The sequence below is a fragment of the Rhinatrema bivittatum genome, chromosome 5 (assembly GCF_901001135.1).
Source record: "Rhinatrema bivittatum chromosome 5, aRhiBiv1.1, whole genome shotgun sequence".
NCBI lineage: Eukaryota > Metazoa > Chordata > Amphibia > Gymnophiona > Rhinatrematidae > Rhinatrema > Rhinatrema bivittatum.
Window position 1 is genome coordinate 300,590,283 of NC_042619.1, and position 20,706 is coordinate 300,610,988.

Sequence of the window (20,706 nt, forward strand, 5' to 3'; positions counted from 1 at the left end):
AAATTTGCACTAAAAGCTCTCCCAGCAGCTTACCCGGGATTCCTATGTCAGGGGTCCCTTTCTAGCATAACAAAAATCCATCCTACCTGATCCTCCAGCATCTTCCTTGCCAGGTTTTTGTGACCTGGTTTGGCCTCTGTTGGAAACAGGATGCTGGGCTTGATGGACCCTTGGTCTGACCCAGTATGGCAATTTCTTATGTTCTTATGTTCCTGAACACTCAGCCCTGTATCCTGGAGGTCTGGACGGGGTCTTCCTGATCTTACTTGACTCCTTTTAGTTGTTCTGAAAAGGTGACTCTTCCGGTTGAAACGTCTGTGATGCAGGAACCTGCTGATCCAGCCAGGCTCCCAGGGGAGGCTTAAGAAACCCTCACAACAAAAATGGAATACTCTCTTAGTCAAAATCTTCCCAGACTGGTGTTCTGCTGTCACAGCTGTTTGCCACATTCATGGGGAGAATGGGCTCACCGGTCTTCAGCCCCTGTCCTCTCAGTCCAGCCAACAAGGATGACCTTCCCCAAAAGGAGCAGGGTTAAACACCGTCCCTTCCAAGAATGGGATCCTTTTAGCCTTCAAGCTTCTCACACAGCCAAGGCTGTCACAGGTGCTTGCCTCATTCATGGGGTGAACAGACTCACCGGTCTTCAGTCCTGGAGTGAATCAGTGGCATAGCTACAGGTGCGCTGTGGCCCACCCACTTTTTGTTCAGGGCCAATAGGAACCTGCCTAGCACATCAGCAGGAGAGTGGCACCCAGCAGAAAATCAAGGAATCTGTGGAAGCAGCAAAATAAGTGGGGGGAACCTTACCAGGCTGGGTTGGGAATCAACGGCAGATGGGACACTCTTAGCGTAGCTGCCCCCAGGTACAAGTTAGCAGAAATCAGAGGCAGACTATTGCGGCCCCAGGACCCCCTTCAACCTCATTCCTCCCCTACAAGTGGCAGCCTCCTCACACTCATTCCTTCCCCTCCCTCTTGCGCCGCCCAAGAGGAGCCTGAGTGGAGGTGCGTTCCGTAGCATCACGTGGGTACGCCCTGTCCTAGGAGGAAGTCAAAGCGTCCAGTCCGGTGCAGTAGGGCCAGGAAGGCACATGGATCAGTGTCAGGCGGCTCAGCAGTCACCACTGCCAGTGAAGTGGTTGGTGTGTTGTTTTATGAAACCGCTATCTGATGGGAGGAGCAATCAGATAGGAGTTAGCAATCTGTAGTATTTAGGAGAGTTGTGGGTGGATCCTTGGACCAGTGGCAGATGACCACGCCCCCGAGGGAGACCGCGAAAGGGACCACCGGTCAGGCTCAGAGTATGGAGACAGACACACACTAGTTCTTTTATTAGACAGTATACTGAACCACCAGAGGTGGCAGTAGTGAGCTGGAATGCCCGGCTGGGCTGTAGTCCCTCAGAAGCTGGAACAGCGATCCCTGGAGGCTGAGCTGTAGCGAAACTGAAATATAGTGAGTAGGCAGGGTATGCAGGGTTCATGGATAGAACCTGATGGTAACACTCACACAATGTCTCATAGAAGCCCAGGAGCTGGAATGAAGTAGGCCCTCGAGGAGCGAGTACCTGGTTCCAGGGAAAGCTCTGCGAGAGCGATGGTAACTCACAGATGTAGTAGGCAGTGATGACTTCCAGGCAGAAGTGAGTTCGAAGAAGTCCGGGAACAAGGGCCCTCAAGGAGCGAGTACCGGTTCCAGACTGCAATCTACAAAGTAAGAGAGAGAGCGAGGCCCCGGAGGAGCGGGCACCCCTAGTTAGCCCGAGGAGGCAGAGTAGCTTAGGTAGCCAAACCCCTTGCTAACTCGATGTGTTAGCAAATTCTAAGACCTTAAATATCCGTTGCAGGTGACGTCATCTTCGGGGACGCCCCCGAGGTTCGCGCCATCGCTGGTACTTCAGTCGGGGCTGCGCCGCGCGCATGCCCCTACGCCTCCAGGAAACATGGCGGTCAGCAGCGTGGAGCCGGTTCGGGGACGACGGAGGACCTCGGCAGAGGAACGCCGCAGCAGCCAATCTTCCCGCGGGCGAAGAGGGAGGCGCCAAAGAAGTGAGGAGGGCGGAGAAAGGGCGTCGGGAACAGACGGACACAACAGTTGTTCCTAGTGGCCCCGTGCCTGCAGAGCCGCTGCGACCATCACCAGGCCCCGACTGGTTTAATAACCCTTCCTCATCAACTCTGTCAGTCTGGGATGATTTTGAACCAGTGTCATCCACTGAAATTGATATGCTAATTACCAAATCTAATGATTCCCTTTGTCCTCAGACTCTTAGCCCTTCCTCCCTTTTCATGGCTTCTAGGAATATACTATCCCCAATTTTTTTCTAAATTAATCAATCTTTCTCTTCGTGAGGGCCTTATTCCTATTTATTTAAAAAAAAGTAATTGTACGTCCACTTTTAAAAAAAAGTACCCTTGACCCTGCCGATCCGGGCAACTACCGACCAATTTCTTCCTTGCCATTCTTAGCCAAAATTCTTGACTCTACAGTACTTTCACAACAACTCACAGAACACCTTGAGAAGTTTGAAATTCTTGATCCTCATCAATACGGCTTTCGCCGATCTCTAAGCACTGAGATACTGTTTTTATCTCTTACTGACTTCTTAAGAAGAGGTATTGATTCTGGCCAAAACTATTTGCTTGTTTCTCTTGATATTTCCTCTGCTTTTGATACGCTAGACCAATGGTTCTCAACCTTTTTTCGGCCAGGACACACCTGATAGATGGTTCTCCCATGCGTGACACACTGAACATATGACCTTCACGGGGCTATATGTAAACATACACTCTGCATCCACGGGAACCCCCTTGACCCCTAACAATGGATGCAGAGCAGAACTAGGGCATTACCATAGAACTCACCATGCAAAAAAAGATATTCTGGTTCTGATGACTTCTCAGTAAAAGCAAAACAAACTCCCTTTACTAGCAGGCACAATAGCCCTCCTTATGAAAAGGCAGTAATTTACCACTAATGCATATCCTATTGAGAAAACACAACAAATAAGATTCATACAATTGCCTACATGCTAGTAAAATACCTCACCTCGGGCACACATACAGAACCTACCTTCACCAAGTAAAGAAAGACCACACATTATAAATATGGAGAAAAACTGGAATGGAAAAACCAAAAAAAGCCACTCTGCATGCAATGCAAACCTGGAGAAATGGAAAGAGAAATATAGCACCTAACACAGTCCCAGGATCTGCAATAATGCACAGCATCTAACCCGCACAAAGTTACACCTGCATTATGGAAAACATAACAACCCTATCTTTGAAAAGGCAACACTACAAATATTAAATCAGGTCCTAAACACTAATACACCTCCTATTAGGAAAACAGAACAAGCCAAGCTGCTATAGATCCCCATACAGAAATAACTGTAAAACTATATTAATAAATGTTTCAAAACAGCTGAACAGAATAACATCAATTAAAACTCATAAAAATTATTAAAAATTGTCCAAATATCCATAAAATATTTCAAAACAGTAGACACATCACATAATACTCAATAATTAAAATGGCAGTCAATCAAGAAAAATAAACTTACCCTCTCCAGCAACTCTCCTACTCCTTTCCCTTGAAAGCACATACCAGGAGCAGCAGCTGAAGCTCTGTCCTCATGGTCTTCTTCTTTAGGGCCTACAAGTCACACACACCCCCCAATTAAACCCTACAAACAGTCTCTGCCTCACACACACACCCCAGTCACCTCCCTGCCCAGTCTCTGTCTCTCACACACAATCCAGTCACTTCCCTGCCCAGTCTCTCTCTGTCTCTCACACACAACCCAATCACTTCTCTGCCCAGTCTCTCTCTCTCACACACACACCCCCCAGTCACCTCCCTGTCCAGTCTCTGTCTCTCACACACAATCCAGTCACTTCCCTGCCCAGTCTCTCTCTGTCTCTCACACACAACCCAATCACTTCCCTGCCCAGTCTCTGTCTCTCACACACAATCCAGTCACTTCCCTGCCCAGTCTCTCTCTGTCTCTCACACACAACCCAATCACTTCCCTGCCCAGTCTCTCTCTCTCACACACACACACCCCCCAGTCACCTCCCTGTCCAGTCACCTCACACACCCAGTCACCTCCCTGCCCAGTCTCTGTCTCTCACACACACCCCAGTCACCTCCCTGCCCAAACCCTGTCTCTCACACACACCCCAGTCACCTCCCTGCCCAGACTCTGTCTCTCACACACACCCCAGTCACCTCCCTTCCCAGTCTCTGTCTCTCACACACACTTTGCTTAGAGCCCCAATGCTGTGTTCCCCTTTAATTTCGCAGTGGCAGATTTCCCAGTGCTGCTGCTGCCTTCTCAGCCGCACCTAAGCAACAAACATTTATTTTAGAAAAATATGCCACAGCACTCAAGCCTTTCTTCTGGCTGTCGGGATATCCCTAGGCTCACGTGGCCCCCATCTGCCTGCTTTTACGGCCGCTGGGAACTCCAATTGCCACATCTGTAATCAGAATGGCTGAGTGCCACTTTTACTTTAAACGCGGTTCTGCTGCGCTCACTGTTGCATTGGGGGGGGGGGGGGGAGGAGAATCCCTGAAGCAACCAGCCTCTTCGTGCTTGCGACTTACTGCTGCTTTGGGGAATCCCTACTCTATCGCAGTTCCTGGTGCGGCTGGCCTCTTTTCTTTGTGGCTCGCCACTGTGTTTAAATTTCAGCACTTCCAGCCCGTGGCGGCCACAGGCCTGGACACTGTCACTCCTCCTAGCCCCCCTCAAATCACCCCATCCCCAGGCTATGAGATGCCCCCCTTTTTCCTGCCCCACCGGCCATTCAGAGGCTTCCTCCTCCCACTGGAGGAAGAAGGGAGGAGGCTTCCGATTGGCCCGCGGGGGCAGGAAGATGGGAGGAGGTTTCCAATTGGCCTGCGGGGGCAGGAAAAAGGTAAAGGGGCAGGAAAAAGGTAAAGGTGGAGCTGTGGGACACCAGGAGCCGCGACACACCGGTTGAGAATCGCTGCTATAGAGGACTTTGCAAAATTCTTCTCTGAAAAAATCCTAGCAATCCTCTTATCCTTTGATGTCACTCCTTCCTCCACACCTTCACCTGAGCTCTCCATCTCCAGTCCTGAAGGAACACTGCTACTCCTTTAAGACAATTCTACACTAATGACTTCAGAACCATTACCTGCAGCATATCAGTCAAGCTCCCAGCCCACTTGACCTAATCCCACCTACATTCATCCGCAACCTAAAACTTATTCTGGTTCTTTGGATTTCCAGAATAATAAACAGCATTCTATCTGATGGTTCCCTCCTAGAGATGCTTAAAAAGGCAGTAATCAAACATATCCTGAAAAAAACTGGCTCTGACCCCAATGTCCTGGGCCTCTACAATCCAGTCTCCAGCCTTCCTTTTTTATTGAAATTAATAGAAAAAGTAGTCCATCATCAACTCATGGACTTCCTTGAAGAGGAAAATGTCTTGCACTCTCAACAATCTGGTTTCAGGAAAGGACACAGAACTAAATCCATCCTTCTAGACATCACAAATTGAATCCATCTTAATGCCAATCAAGGGGGAGACATTATCCTTATCCTACTTGACCTCACAGTAGTTTTTGACATGGTCAACAACAAACTCCCCATCCAGTGACTGGGAAACATTGGCATTGCAAGTACCACCCTCAGATGGTTTGAATAATTCTTATCCAACAGAACTCAGTCTGTTCTGTGGATCAACAAATCTTCAACACCCAGAACCCTCATGTGTGGAGTCCCCCAGGGTTCTGTCCTTTCCCCAACTCTCTTTAATATCTATGTTTGTCCAATCTGCAATCTTATTCATTTCTTTAACAACAAGTGCCACGTATTCACTGATGATATACAACTTTATGTCAGCATCGGAGCTAACCAGAACTCTCCTATCTCCTGTCTCTCTGCAGTAGCTTTATGGCTCAGCAGACATAAACTCAGACTCAACTCCTCCACATTGTAACTCCTCTGGCTGGGCTGAATGGGTCATCCCCGGTCAAATGCTAATCAACACAGCTTCCTTCACTTCTTGATCAACAGATTGTAATGCAAGAACTGCTTTTAATAGATTGGATGAAGCATAGTACCCTTTAATAAATCCTGTTTGGACTGAAGATACAACTGACAGATTGCTCCATTTAGCCTATTAGCCAAAATAGATGACAACATTTTTACATCTTGGTTCAGGAGAGAAATGGGTCAGTAAGACTCTGGCAAAGGGGGTTCTTACCCAGTTCAGGAATCTACCCAATTTGGCTATGTTCAAAATGTCCCACCTCACCTTAAGAGGTTGAATTATCCCCTAATAATTTGTTTAAATCCAGTCCAAAACCATCAGGTCCAGGAACATTCCCCACCCTCAGTAACTTGACAATATAGCACACTTTACTATCTAAAATTGGGGAATCTAGGGCTAATTTATTTTCCTCTGACAATTAAGGGATTACCAAAGAGGAAAAAAATTCTGCTGCTCATTAGATAAGTTAGGGATTGCAATGTATAGTTTCCTGAAAAACGTTTTGAATGTGATTATGATCTATGAATTTTTGTTTATAGTGGAACCATCATATTGCAATTGTGTGACAAGCATTTTTGGTCAGGATTGTCTCAATAGGTTTGCCAAAATCCTTCCAGAATTGTGGCCCCACTGATGTAATTTATATTGATAGTGTAACAAATTATTTGTTGCTTTGATGTTAAGTAAAGCATCTAATTCCTTGTGGGTTTCTCTTATTCCTGCCTGATCTAGGACTTGAACGATTGAACATATGTGCTATAAAGTTGTTAACTTTAGGTGAGCCACAACATTTCCTTGGCTTGGCTCTTCTTTTTCCCAGTTTGGTAAGATAATACATGTCCACAAAGGCCTGCTTTAGCTGCATTCCATTAGGTTAGTGCATCAATGTCTGGTATATCATTTGTAATAAGCTACTATAAATCAGTTTCCTGCCTCCATGAGCTTATGTGTTATAGCCATACAATGAGGATTGAGATGCATCTGAGTGATGTGTTTTGGACCAGCCAAAAAGGGTTTTTCAACTCTGCAGAGACAGCAAGCCACTGCAGCCAAGGCGAAAGAATATAAAAATACATCAAAACCCTGTGTGTGTTCCTGTGAATGACCAATATTCTGCAAGAACCAGCATCTAACACAGTGTTAACAAGTTGGAAAAAGGGCTGTTCTGTTGACTAATATGTATATATATTTTTTTTTCCCATTGTTTGCTTGTTTGTGTGCACATGTACAGTGTATAGTGATTGTGTGTTCAGTCTCATATCAGATATTGCGTGTTAGGGCTTCTGTTTCTATCTTTATTTTTTTCCCTTCGGTCTTTTTGGCCGAGCTATACCTCTTTGTGTTCTAATTGGTTCCCGAAGATGGACTGATGCTAATTCAATTCTTTTGAGTTTAACATCTTGGGATTCCATTTATTCTTCCCTATTCTGAAGCTCTTTTTAATATTTCAAAAAAAAAAAGAAAGGAAGGAGAGGGATAAAAAAAAAATGTATTCTGTTTTTAGGTTATAGTTCAGGTTTAATTAGAGTCAGTGGGTGTATTGTGCTGTAGGGGTGCCATCTAGTGGACGATATGAAAACTCCTTTAGAGTTAGTTTTAGAGGCAACATTACCAAAAGGGGTTCAGCAAACGGTGGAAAGCAAATTATGGCCAGACATGAGAGAACAGCACTACATAGCCAGAGAGGAGGAAGCCAAAAGAATGCTGGGAGACCATTTAAGGAAGAAAAGGTACAATTTGACTAGCTCTTTCTGTGTGTGAGGGGTGGGGATGGCCAAGAGATGGAGCCAGGAGCCAGGAAGAGAGGTGTGTATCTGGTAGCTCTGAAATCAGTTCTTCTCCAGAAGAACTAATTACCAAGAGGGAGAGACAGAAGTCTGTGCTCTGAGGAAATAAAGAGACAACAGTTCTTGCTTCATAACCGAGCTACATGTAAAATCCCAACAAGGGACAGAGGATCCAGGAGCTGAGAGACGGAAATATTTCCTTCCTAAGAGACTGAGTTAAGTAATATAAATTTTGCATAGAGAGTATCTTAGCAGAGGAGGGAGAAAGTTTATTTCCTTGTCTTTTGTCACAAATTCAATATCTTATCTGAACTGCTTTATACTCTCAGCCAAAGTCAAGCATAAACCCTTGCCACAGCCGCACAATATAGGGCAGGGAATGAGAAGCTGATGGACCTTAGTCTTTCTGTAGGATACTGAAAACAGGTCTGCTTTCTGTTTAGTACCAAATAAACCATTTGGAGAAGCTCCCCAGGAGAGAAAGACCTTCCACACACTGCAGTGCTCATCTATTTGGTTTGTCATCTAGCCAGCTCCACCATCAAGAGGGATTTCTTCATTTTCTTGATTGTTTTTTTCCACATAATTTTGTGTTTGAGACAGGGTACACCCTTTACAAACTGATGACATTGGGGTGGATCTGTCCCCCCCCCCCCCCCCTGTTTTTGAGAACTCAGGGGTAAAGCCATTTTTTGAAAGCTGTGTACTTCACTGCTTTTCACCCCAACCTTTCTCTATTAGCATTTCTTATTATTTTTTACTATCCAGGTTGCCCTGGCTAACAAGCCATACCCAGTGATTTTTTGCATTGCTTGATTAAAATAAGAAAACTGCAATTTTATATTATACTTCACTTCTGTAATTTTCCCATTTAATGTGCTGGTTGGATTTACCGTCTACTTACACACAGGGCCAGTGATAGCTTTTTTGCTGCCCTGTGCGAACAATTAAGTCCAAATTTTAATAGCATGGCATGTGCAAATACCAGGAGGTATGTGCATGGCTGGACTGTGTGCACACCAAGCACTTTTTCGCAACAGCCCAGCCATGCAAGTGTCTCCTGATATGCACGGAAGTGCCGGGCTTTATGAAAGAGGCGAGTGGAGGGCAGGGTCTGGGCGGGGCAGATAAGTTCAAAGATTAAAAAAAAGAGATTAATTAGGGTAGGTTTAGGGGTCAGGGAGGAGAGGGGAAAATGGAGGAAGGTAAGGTAGGGGGATAGGAATGTTCCCTTCCAGTTTGCTCCTTAATTGGAGGGGAAAATGGAGGAAGGTAAAGTAGGGGGATAGGAAGGTTCCCTACCTGTCAACTCCTTAATTGGAGCAGACTGGGAGGGAACTGGTGTAGGCCCAATTGTGTCGCCGTGTGTTTTTAACTAAAATCCCCCACTTGCGCGCAACAGTCACAACCCACACATGCGCGCCAGATATAAAAATCGGGTGCGCATGTATGCATGGGAATAATATTGTTACGCCGGTCGACCTCGGAATCCATGGTCAACCATGCTTACCTCCCCTCGCAGCCGGTTGTCTGCTCTGGACCGCCCGACACCAGGGTCAGCGGCATGGCGGTTCCCCGTGCGGCCTGCTCCGCGAGCAAGAGGCCTCCTTCCGTGATGGGAACACCGCTGCCATCTAGGCCCTGCCCCCGACGCTGCTAAGATGCGTGCGCCGGCGATGGCCTCTTTCTTAAAGGGCCCAGGGCGGGAAACCCTGGGCCAACCCTCCGGTTGACATCACTCCTGCTGGGGTATTTAAGGCTTCTCCATTCTTCCATCCGGTGAGTTAGCAAGGATTCTCCTACCTAATTCCTCTCTCCTTTGGAATCTCATCCTGTTAGTTCTGCCTCTCTGGGACTTCGCCTCACTGACTTTTGGGTGACCTAGGTACCTGCTCCTCGGGGGCCTTGCCACACTCAGGGCTATCTGCTCCTCGGAGAGCCATTCTCTCTCTCTCTGTTTCGGTGAGTTCCTGCATCATCCTCTGACGACTCCAGCTGTTCCTGTTCCAGTCATCCTCGGTGCCTGATCTCCATCTGCTTCTACAGTACTGGTGTGAGTTTGCTACCTTCGTGGCACGGATTCTCGGGTTACCCCGCTTGCGGGCCACTACCATATCCCTCTTGTCTTGTGCAACCATACCAGCGGCTTCTGGCCTACCCCGTGCTGCGGACCAGTACTGGGATTGCTAGCACAAGCTAAGCTTAGAGAAGGTATTCACTGGACTACTCCGCGCTGCAGATTACTATGGGACTGACCAGCTACAGTACTGACTCTTTTGCTTCGCTCTTCGGATCTTCATTGCTGTACAATAAAGTTATTTCCTCTACTGTCCATCACTGCTGAGACCATGCCTGTTGTGGTGAGTGCCCACAGGGCTCCTCCCTGTGGGTGGAGTCTTCACTCCCCACGACCCAAGGGCCCACTACTAGTTCAAGACACACAGAATATAACAAATATTTTATACCATGCGCGCGGCAACATGCACATTTTATAAAATCGCCGGGCAATGTGCGCATGCCAGGAATCACACGCACATGGACGCATGCGTGCATCTTTGAAAATCTACACCTAACTATGCTGCCCCCCCTGCATCATTCAGTTTTTGTCCTGCGCCCATGAAAAAAATACCAGCTCCCTCCGGCAATCTATATTTAAAAAAACTGACACCTCCCAACCAGAACCAATAGTCAAGGCAAGGATATTAGGTACCCTAAGCAAACTTTACTGTTGAGGACACGCCTTGTGGCTACGTATTCTGTGGTGAATGCGTGTGGGAAAACCCTGGGAAGGGGCGTAGAGGCGTGATCGCTTGCTCCTGTGTGAGTGTGAGCCACTGGTCCACGAGATAACTCAGAGAGGAGCCCCAAGATACCCCAAGGATAGGAAAGCAAGTGCGAGCTTGGACACAGTTTGAACTCATGAAGAATGGAACTGGAACAGGTGACTCCTGGTCCAAAGAGTGAAGAGTCAGAGTTCATAGAAGGATTCCTGGAGCTTGGACTAGATGAGGACTCCTGGACATGAATGAAGGAGAGGTGTACTCTTGAAGACAAAGACAAGATGAAACTCTTGGAGAAGATGAAGAGGAACACTCTCGAAGTTAGGGAATGCTATCCCTCAAGGCACCCTACACACAGTCCAAGGACTGGTCGTGGACCACCTTGTCTGCTGCATGCCCTACACAATCCGGAGGCTGGTCATGGACCACGCTAGGAGTGGGAGGAGCACCAGATGGAGAGGAGTCAGGGAGCACTCGACGAAGTCCAACGGAGAGATTCCAATCTATCAAGCATAGACTGATTGGAGTCCGGGGAACGCCAAGATCTGCTGATGTGTTCTCCAAGATAATGAGGTGTAGTGAAGAGAGAGGTATGCAGTGGGCAGTACCTCAGAGAAGCCTTCTTGACATCAGGGAACATGGACATCTGAAGAGATGGACGACAGCAGGAATGGGCCTCTGCTTAGAGTAGGATCTGGAAGTCTTTGTAGAAGAAGAAGACGGACGAACGTCTGGATGAAGAACGTCGGGACGCTAGGACATCTGATACTCAGAACAGGCGGACTTCTGGACATCAGGACATCGAGACATTGGAGCATCAGGGACAACTAAGAATAGATGAAAGATCCCAAGCCTTGTGGAAGGAAAGCCTGAGACTGGAACCACAAGGAAGGTTAATGACAGGGAAGACCTGGACATCGGACGAAGACATCACGAAGAAGACATCACGAAGAGAGAAGACTTGAAGACAAAGTCTTCTGGACAGGAGCTTGAAGATAACCATGTTGGAACAGTGGCGGTGTTGGTGGCTCCCTGCCGCGAAGAAGGCTTGACGACAGCACTCGGCCGCAGAGGAAGGGAATCTCCGCAGGGGGATTCCCTCGACGAAGGAGCACTCTGGCAGCGGCGTTCAGCCGCAAAGAGAGGGAAATTCCCCGGTGAGGGGAGTTCCCTCAATGAGGCATTGGCAGCACGGCTCTGGCCGCACAAGGGGAAGGAGAGGCAGCTGGCGACTCACACAGCCACGAAGAGAAGGGCAGCGCAGCTCAGTGGCAGTCTGGGCCGCGGGATAGAGGTAAGGCAGAGCAGCTGCAGGAAGGGGCGTAACACTTACAACCTTGAGCACATACACACACACACACCCTCTGCAGACGCACATACATAATTCAAATATGCATTTACAACATATTTTACATGAAAAAAGAATATTCAAAAGTACAGTCTTCTGAGGCAAAAATATCACTTACAACATGCATATTATTTTAACATGCCCTGCTATGGTGCCAATCAGAAAATCCTGCAAACAAGACACTTGGAACTCCTATGGAATTACATTTTTTGTAATATATGCTGGGTGTGGGCTTGGCCCTCAGAAAGCCATGAATAAACAGAATTACCATTACAACATAGTAAATCTCCCATATCAAAACAACCCTTAACTGCCAGCACTCAAACAGTAACAACCTTATCTATGAAAAGGTAACACTGCACATATTACACTAGGCCCTAGAACACTAATATACTTCCTATTAGGAAAACAGAACAAATCAGACTGCTATAAATCACTACAGATAAATTATATGGTGGCAGAATATCTCACCTCAGTCACACACAGAGAACACAGACAGACCCTGACCAAATACAGAATAAAGAGACCAGAAAGTATAAATAGAAACATGCTGAGAAGAATTGAACTGGAACCCACAATAAGGCAGCTATAAGCAGAGCAACAATGGAAAAAACAGAAACATTGCCCAGGACCTCGGATCGGGGCAAAACATTCTTCATAAAACATAAAAAAATAAAATCAATAAAACATCAATCATAATAGTAAAATCATAGTTATAAAAAGAATAAAAATTTCAAACCAATTAACAAATAGAATATCCAAAATTTCCCAAACACCAATAAAATATTTCAAAACATCTAATGAATAAAAAAAAATCCAATAATTAAAATGTTATATTTCCCCCCCAAAAAACAATAAAATATTTCAAAACACACACACAAGCTCTGACACAGATACACACTCAAGCTCTGATAGACACACACATGCACATAAGCTCTGACACAGACACACAGACATGAACACAATCTCTGACACAGACACATACTCAAGCTCTCACACTGTTGTTACCTCAACGTGAAATGTGGACCTCTGGCCTATGTTGGGATTGACACAACCTGGGAGGAAGGCCTGTCGCAGGTTCCCAATGACAGGAGGTGAGGCTGATGGAAGACAGGGGCCGGCTGGAGCTTCACCAATACCAATCCCATTCCCCGCTAGTTGAGCCTTTGGGTGCCAGGACCGGCTGGACTTAGGTGGGCCCCTGTATGGGAGTTCCGACAAAGTACCGGAGGCAGGTTCCAAGGAGTGGCGTGGACAGGTGAGAAGAAATCCTGGTCTGATGTCCTGGGGAGGCAGCAAGCAAACAGCGTGAGGTCCGATCCGAGGTCCTGGGCAGGTGGCAAGCAGACAGCGTGAGGTCCGATCTGAAATCCTGAGCAGGCGGCAAGCAAACAGCGTGAGGTTTGATCCGAAGTCAAAAGCCAAAAGGTCCTTCCGAGGGGTGAAGGAGCGAAGAGCGAGGAGCCGGGAGCGGAAGGAGGGAGTAGGAGCTGAAGACAGGGACAGGAGCAGATCCAGGAACAGAGGGCAGGAATTGAAGAGAGATGTTACCAGAAACACCACAATAAGGCAGGAGACTCGTTGCCAAGTTGGGGACGTGCAGTGGGAGCAGGCCTAAATAGGCCAAGAGGGGTGATGTCATCCGGAGGGGCCTGCGGGAATTTCCCGCCACTGGCCCTTTAATTGGAGGCCATAGCCATATGTGTGCGCCTAGAGACAGGGCCCTACTGGCAGGGAGACTGGCGGCGTCCCACACTGCAACGGAGACCCGGCGCAGAAGGAGTGTGTTATGGTTTCGTAAGGATGTGAACCCTGGGCCGAGGTGAGAGGTGTCTCCACCCACAGGGAGGAGCCCTGTGAGCCTCACCATCAGCAGGTGCAGTCTCAGCACTCTGGACACAGCTGTTAGGCAGAGACTTTATTATGAAGGAAGGAAGGCAGAGCCCACTGAGCAGGAGATGCAAATAAATACAGTTCTGAGCAATGGGGTATACCCAGGGTGGTACCACTAATGTGAAGGTCCGGTATGGCCCGCAGAGTGGGGTATGCACTTCTGAGGTAACCTCAGGTTACCACAGAAGTGCAGATCCGGTAGTGGCCTGCAGAGCGGGGTATGCCAGAAAGTCCCTGTGGATGATTAGAGATTACCTCAGAAATGCAGATCCGGTAGTGGCCCGCGGAGCGGGGTACGCCGAGTATGTCTGTACTGAAGATGTATTTATTTATTTTAAAGTTTTTATATACCGCACTGTGGGGTAGGAGTCTGTCTAGGCGCTAGTGAGGTAGTCAGAGGTGCAGGAACCTGGAAGTGGATCTCGTAGCTGGAACGGCACTACCCTGCAACACAGGGTATACAAGAACAAGCTCCACTGAAGAGGGGACGGAAGTGGCCCGGAGCACGGGGTACACCGCAGAAAAGCTTCAGAAAGCTGGTAACGTTGAAGTCTGTAGAATATACTCACAAGAGGTAGTTCCAGGAGAGTGTCCCGAGAAGTGGGACAGGTAGAAGTCCAAGGCAGGAAGGCCTTCCGAGGAGCGGATAGCCAGGAACACGGAAAGGCCCCCGAGGAGCGGGTACCCAGAGTGTCCACATGCCAAGAGAGAATCTGGAACTGAAGTTCAAGAATGGAGCGGATTCAGCAGTGAGGGAACTCCTTGCTAACTCGTAGAAGCAACGGGCCGATCAGCTTAAGTACAGCAGCGAGTTAAAGTCATCCAGAGGGGACACCCCCAAGGTTCCCGCCATGACGTGTAAAAGGAGGACCTTGTGCGCGCGCATCTTAGGTGATTCCGGAAACAAGATGGTGGTTGGCAGTGCCCACGCAGTCCCGGGGACGCCGGGGAGGTCAGCCTTGGCTGGCGGAGGCCGCCATTCTTCCTAGGATTGATGGTGCAGGGAAAAAAGAGGTGAGCATGAAATGTCGCAGTCTTCTTAGGGCCCCTGCCTGGGAGTTTTGGTTTCCTAGGATGTGATATGTGAAACTGTCTGATCAAATCCTTGTTGAGGATGTTGCTTGCAGGCTCCCAACTATTCTCCTTGGGTCCAAATACTTCCCAGGATTTGAGATACTCCCAGCATCTTCCATGTTTCCTTACATCAAGGATATCTTCTTCCTGATAGGTAATATCCTTTTCTGCAGAGAGAGGTTGAGGTTCAGGTGTCTTCCTTGAAAACTCTGACAAGATGAGCGGTTTTAGAAGGGAAATGTGGTAGGCGTTGTGTATTCTAAGAGAGGCTGGTAACTGCAGGCTGTATGTGACTGGACCCAGGCGGTGGAGTATTGCAAAAGGCCCTATGTACCTGGGTGCAAAACGAGCAGAAGGCAGTTTTAGGCGGATGAAGCGGGTACTGAGCCATACCATCTCTCCAGGTTGTAACTGCGGAGCTCTTCTGTGATGGGCATCGTAGAACTTCTTAGCTTAAGAACATAAGAAATTGCCATACTGGGTCAGACCAAGGGTCCATCAAGCCCAGCATCCTGTTTCCAACAGTGGCCAATCCAAGTCACAAGAGCCTGGCAATTACCCAAACACTAAGAAGAACCCATGCTACTGATGCAATTAATAGCAGTGGCTATTCCCTAAGTATAATTGATTAATAGCCATTAATGGACTTCTCCTCCAAGAACTTATCCAAACCTTTTTTGAACCCAGCTACACTAACTGCACTAACCACATCCTCTGGCAACAAATTCCAGAGCTTTATTGTGCGTTGAGTGAAAAATAATTTTCTCCGATTAGTCTTAAATGTGTTACTTGCTAACTTAATGGAATGCCCCCTAGTCCTTCTATTATTCGAAAGTGTAAATAACCGATTCAAATCTACTCGTTCAAGACCTCTCATGATCTTAAAGACTTCTATCATATTCCCCCTCAGCCATCTCTTCTCCAATCTGAACAGCCCTAACCTCTTCAGCCTTTCCTCAAAGGGGAGCTGTTCCATCCCCTTCATTATTTTGGTTGCCCTTCTCTGTACCTTCTCCATCGCAACTATATTTTTTTGAGATGTAGTGACCAGAATTGTACACAGAATTCAAGTTGCGGTCTCACCATGGAGCGATATAGAGGCATTATGACATTTTCGGTTTTGTTAACCATTCCCTTCCTAATAATTCCTAACATTCTGTTTGCTTTTTTGACTGCTGCAGCACACTCAGCTGACGATTTTAAAGTATTATCCACTATGATGCCTAGATCTTTTTCCTGGGTGGTAGCTCCTAATATGGAACCTAAATTCATGTAACTACAGCAAGGGTTATTTTTCCCTATATGCAACTCCTTGCACTTGTCCACATTAAATTTCATCTGCCATTTGGATGCCCAATCTTCCAGTCTTGCAAGGTCCTCCTGTAATGTATCACAATCCGTTTGTGATTTAACTACTTTGAATAATTTTGTATCATCAGCAAATTTGATAACTTCACTCATTGTATTCCTTTCCAGATCATTTATATATCTCTATCTATCTATCTATCTATCTATCTATATATATCATATATATATTAAAAAGCACTGGTCCAAGTACAGATCCCTGAGGCACTCCACTGTTTACCCTTATCCACTGAGAAAATTCGCCATTTAATCCTACTCTCTGTTTCCTGTCTTTTAACCAGTTTGTAATCCACAAAAGGACATCGCCTCCTATCCCATGACTTTTTAGTTTTCTTAGAAGCCTCTCATGAGGGACTTTGTCAAATGCCTTCTAAAAATCCAAATACACTACATCTACCGGTTCACCTTTTTCCACCTTTTTCCACGTTTATCAACCCCTTCAAAAAAATGAAGCAGATTTGTTAGGCAAGACTTCCCTTGGGTAAATCCATGTTGACTGTGTTCCATTAAACCATGTCTTTCTATATGCTCTACAATTTTGATCTTGAGAATAATTTCCACTATTTTTCCTGGCACTGAAGTCAGGCTCACCGGTCTATAGTTACCCGGATCACCTCAATGGATGATTTTAATGATAGGTTACAAATTTTAACTAATAGATCAGAAATTTCATTTTTTAGTTCCTTCAGTACCCTAGGATGCATACCATCTGGTCCAGGTGATTTGCTACTCTTTAGTTTGTCAATCTGGCCTATTGCATCTTCCAGGTTCACAGTGATTTCGTTCAGTTCGTCTGACTCATCACCCCTGAAAACCATCTCTGGAACTGGTATCTCCCCAACATCCTCATTAGTAAATCGGAAGCAAAGAATTCATTTAGTCTTGCTGCAATGGCCTTCTCTTCCCTAAGAGCCCCTTTAACTCCTCGGTCATCTAATGGTCCAACCGACTCCCTCACAGGTTTCTTGCTTCGGATATATTTTAGGGATGTGAATCGTTTTTTGACGATTTAAAATATCGTCCGATATATTTTAAATCGTCAAAAATCGTTAGGGCCACAATACAATACCAACTCCCCCGATTTATCGTTAAAAAATCGTAAATCGGGGGAAGGGGGAGGGCAGGAACTTACTTACTTGCCCTAAACCAATGGCAGGAAAACCGGCACACTAAAACCCCCTAAAACCCACCCCCGACCCTTTAAATTAAATCCCCCACCCTCCCGAACCCCCCCTAAATGCCTTAAATTACCTGGAGGTCCAGTGGCGGTCCGGAACGGGCTCCTGCAATTGAATTGTGTTGTCTTCAGCCGGCGCCATTTTGCAAAATGGCGGCCGCAAAATGGCGGCGGCCATAGACCAACACAATTCGACTGCAGGAGGTCGTTCCGGACCCCCGCTGGACTTTTGGCAAGTCTTGTGGGGGTCAGGAGGCCCCCCCAAGCTGGCCAAAAGTCCCTGGGGGTCCAGCGGGGGTCCGGGAGCGATCTCCTGCCGCGAATCGTTTTCCGTACGGAAAATGGCGCCGGCAGGAGATCGACTGCAGGAGGTCATTCAGCGGCGGTCCGGAACCCCCGCTGAACGACCTCCTGCAGTCGATCTCCTGCCGGCGCCATTTTCCGTACGGAAAACGATTCGCGGCAGGAGATCGCTCCCGGACCCCCGCTGGACCCCCAGGGACTTTTGGCCAGCTTGGGGGGGCCTCCTGACCCCCACAAGACTTGCCAAAAGTCCAGCGGGGGTCCGGAACGACCTCCTGCAGTCGAATCGTGTTGGTCTATGGCCGCCGCCATTTTGCGGCCGCCATTTTGCAAAATGGCGCCGGCTGAAGACAACACAATTCAATTGCAGGAGCCCGTTCCGGACCGCCGCTGGACCCCCAGGTAATTTAAGGCATTTGGGGGGGGTTCGGGAGGGTGGGGGATTTAATTTAAAGGGTCGGGGGTGGGTTTTAGGGGGTTTTAGTGTGCCGGTTTTCCTGCCATTGGTTTAGGGCAAGTAAGTACTTCCCTCCCAAAGTTGATGAAGTATTAAGGCATTTGGGGTGGGGGATTTAATTTAAAGGGTCGGGGGTGGGTTTTAGGGGGTTTTAGTGTGCCGGCTCATGATTTTAACGATTTTCATGATATTTTAAACACCCAAACGGCAACAATACGATTCCCTCCCCCTCCCAGCCGAAATCGATCGTTAAGACGATCGAGGACACGATTCACATCTCTAATATATTTTAAAAAGCTTTTATTATGAGTTTTTGCCTCTATGGCCAACTTCATTTCAAATTCTCTCTTCGCCTGTCTTATCAATGTTTTACCCTAAACTTGACAATGCTTATATTTTATCCTATTTTCTCCAGATGGATCCTTCTTCCAATTTTTGTAGAATTTTTTTGGCTAAAATAGCCTCTTTCACCTCACCTTTTAACCAAGACAGTAATCGTTTTGCCTTCCTTCCACCTTTCTTAATGTGTGGAATACATATGAGCTGCACCTCTAAGATTGTATTTTTAAACAATGTCCATGCCTGTTGAACATTTTTAAACTTTGCAGCTGCACCTTTCAGTTTTTTCCTAACTATTTTCCTCATTTTATCAAAGTTTCCCTTTTGAAAGTTTTGTGTTAGAGCTGCAGATTTACTTACTGTCCCCCCTTTCAATTATTAGTTTAAATTTGATCATGTTATGATCACTGTTGTCAAGTGGCCCCACTACCGTTACCTCTCTCACCAAATCCTGCGTTCCACTAAGAATTAAATCTAAAATAGCTCCCTCTCTTGTTGGTTCCTGAACCAATTGGTCCATGAAGCAGTCATTTATTACATCCAGGAACTTTATGTCTCTAGCAAGTCCTGATGTTACATGTATCCAGTCAATATTGGGGTAATTGAAATCTCCCATTATTATTGCACTGCCAAATTGTTTAGCTTCCCTGATTTCTCTTAGCATTTCATCATCTGTCTGACCATTTTATCCAGGTGGACGGTAGTATACTCCTATCTCTATACTCTTACCCAACACACATGGGATTTCTACCCATATAGATTCTACTGAGCATTTAGTCTCTTGTATGATCTTTACTCTGTTGGACTCTATACCCATTCTGGACATAAAGTGCCACACCCCCACCAAGTTGATCCTCTCTATCATTGCAATATAATTTGTACCCTGATATAGCACTGTCCCATTGGTTATCCTCCTTCCACCAAGTCTCTGTGATGCCAATTATGTCAATCTCATCATTTGCTGCTATACACTCTAACTCTCCCATCTTATTTCTTAGACTTCTGGCATTGGCATACAGATATTTCAAAGTGTGTTTTTGTTTGTATTAACAACCTGCTTTTCAGTTGTTAGGGATAATTTGGAAATCATTAGCTTCGATGATTTTTTACATATAGGCACATGGACTACGTTTGCTTTTATTGGAACCTCTCTGTTGGGATGCCCTAACTCTCCTGTTTCATTAGTATCCTTCAAGGATACATTTCTCCGAACCATGCACTGCTAAATGACTGTCGGCTTTCCCCCTTGTTCTAGTTTAAAAGCTGCTCTATCTCCTTTTTGAAAGTTAGTGCCAGCAGCTTGGTTCCACTCTGGTTAAGGTGGAGCCCATCCTTTCGGAAAAGTCTCCCTCTTCCCCAAAATTTCCCCAGTTCCTTACAAAACTGAATCCCTCTTTCCTGCACCATCGTCTCATCCACGCATTGAAACTCTGGAGCTCTGCCTGCCTCTGGGGACCTGCACATGGAACAGAAAGCATTTCAGAGAATGCCACCCTGGAGGTTCTGGATTTCAGCTTCCTACCTAAAATCCTAAATTTGGCTTCCAGAACCAGCTTTCTGGAGAAGTTCTTTAGTGTGTTCCCAAATCTGATGAAGTTCTTGTGCCGAAGCCTGGGCTGCAGGAGATGATACCGACAAAGGCATTGGTAGTGGAGAAAGAGGTTGACGTCCGTAGACGAGTTGAAAAGGCGACGATCCTGTTGAAGCTGACTGATGGGAATTCAACGCGAATTCGACCAAGTTTCAGAGACTAGTAAATAATCAATTCTGGAGTAAACATTGTGAACATGAGAATAGTAGGTGAACTCTTGGTCATCCAAATGCAATTCTCCCCTTGAGTCCACCAATTGAAGCTCCTGGTCAAAAATCCTATTCCCAAGTCTGCCTGGTTTTTCTTGATGGTTTTAGAAGATTTGCAATCAAATATGGGGTTGTCTGTAACATTTAAATCCCTCCCAATTATTAATGTATATTCTGTCCAAGATACTAGTTTAGCAGTCAGGTACTGAAAAAAACTATGGGAGTACTGATTAGGGGCATAAAGGTTTTGTTATGGTTTTGTAAGAAAGTGAACCCTGGGCCGACATGAGAAATGTCTCCACCCACAGGGAGGAGCCCTTGAGCCTCACTGTCAGTGGGCATGGTCTCAGCG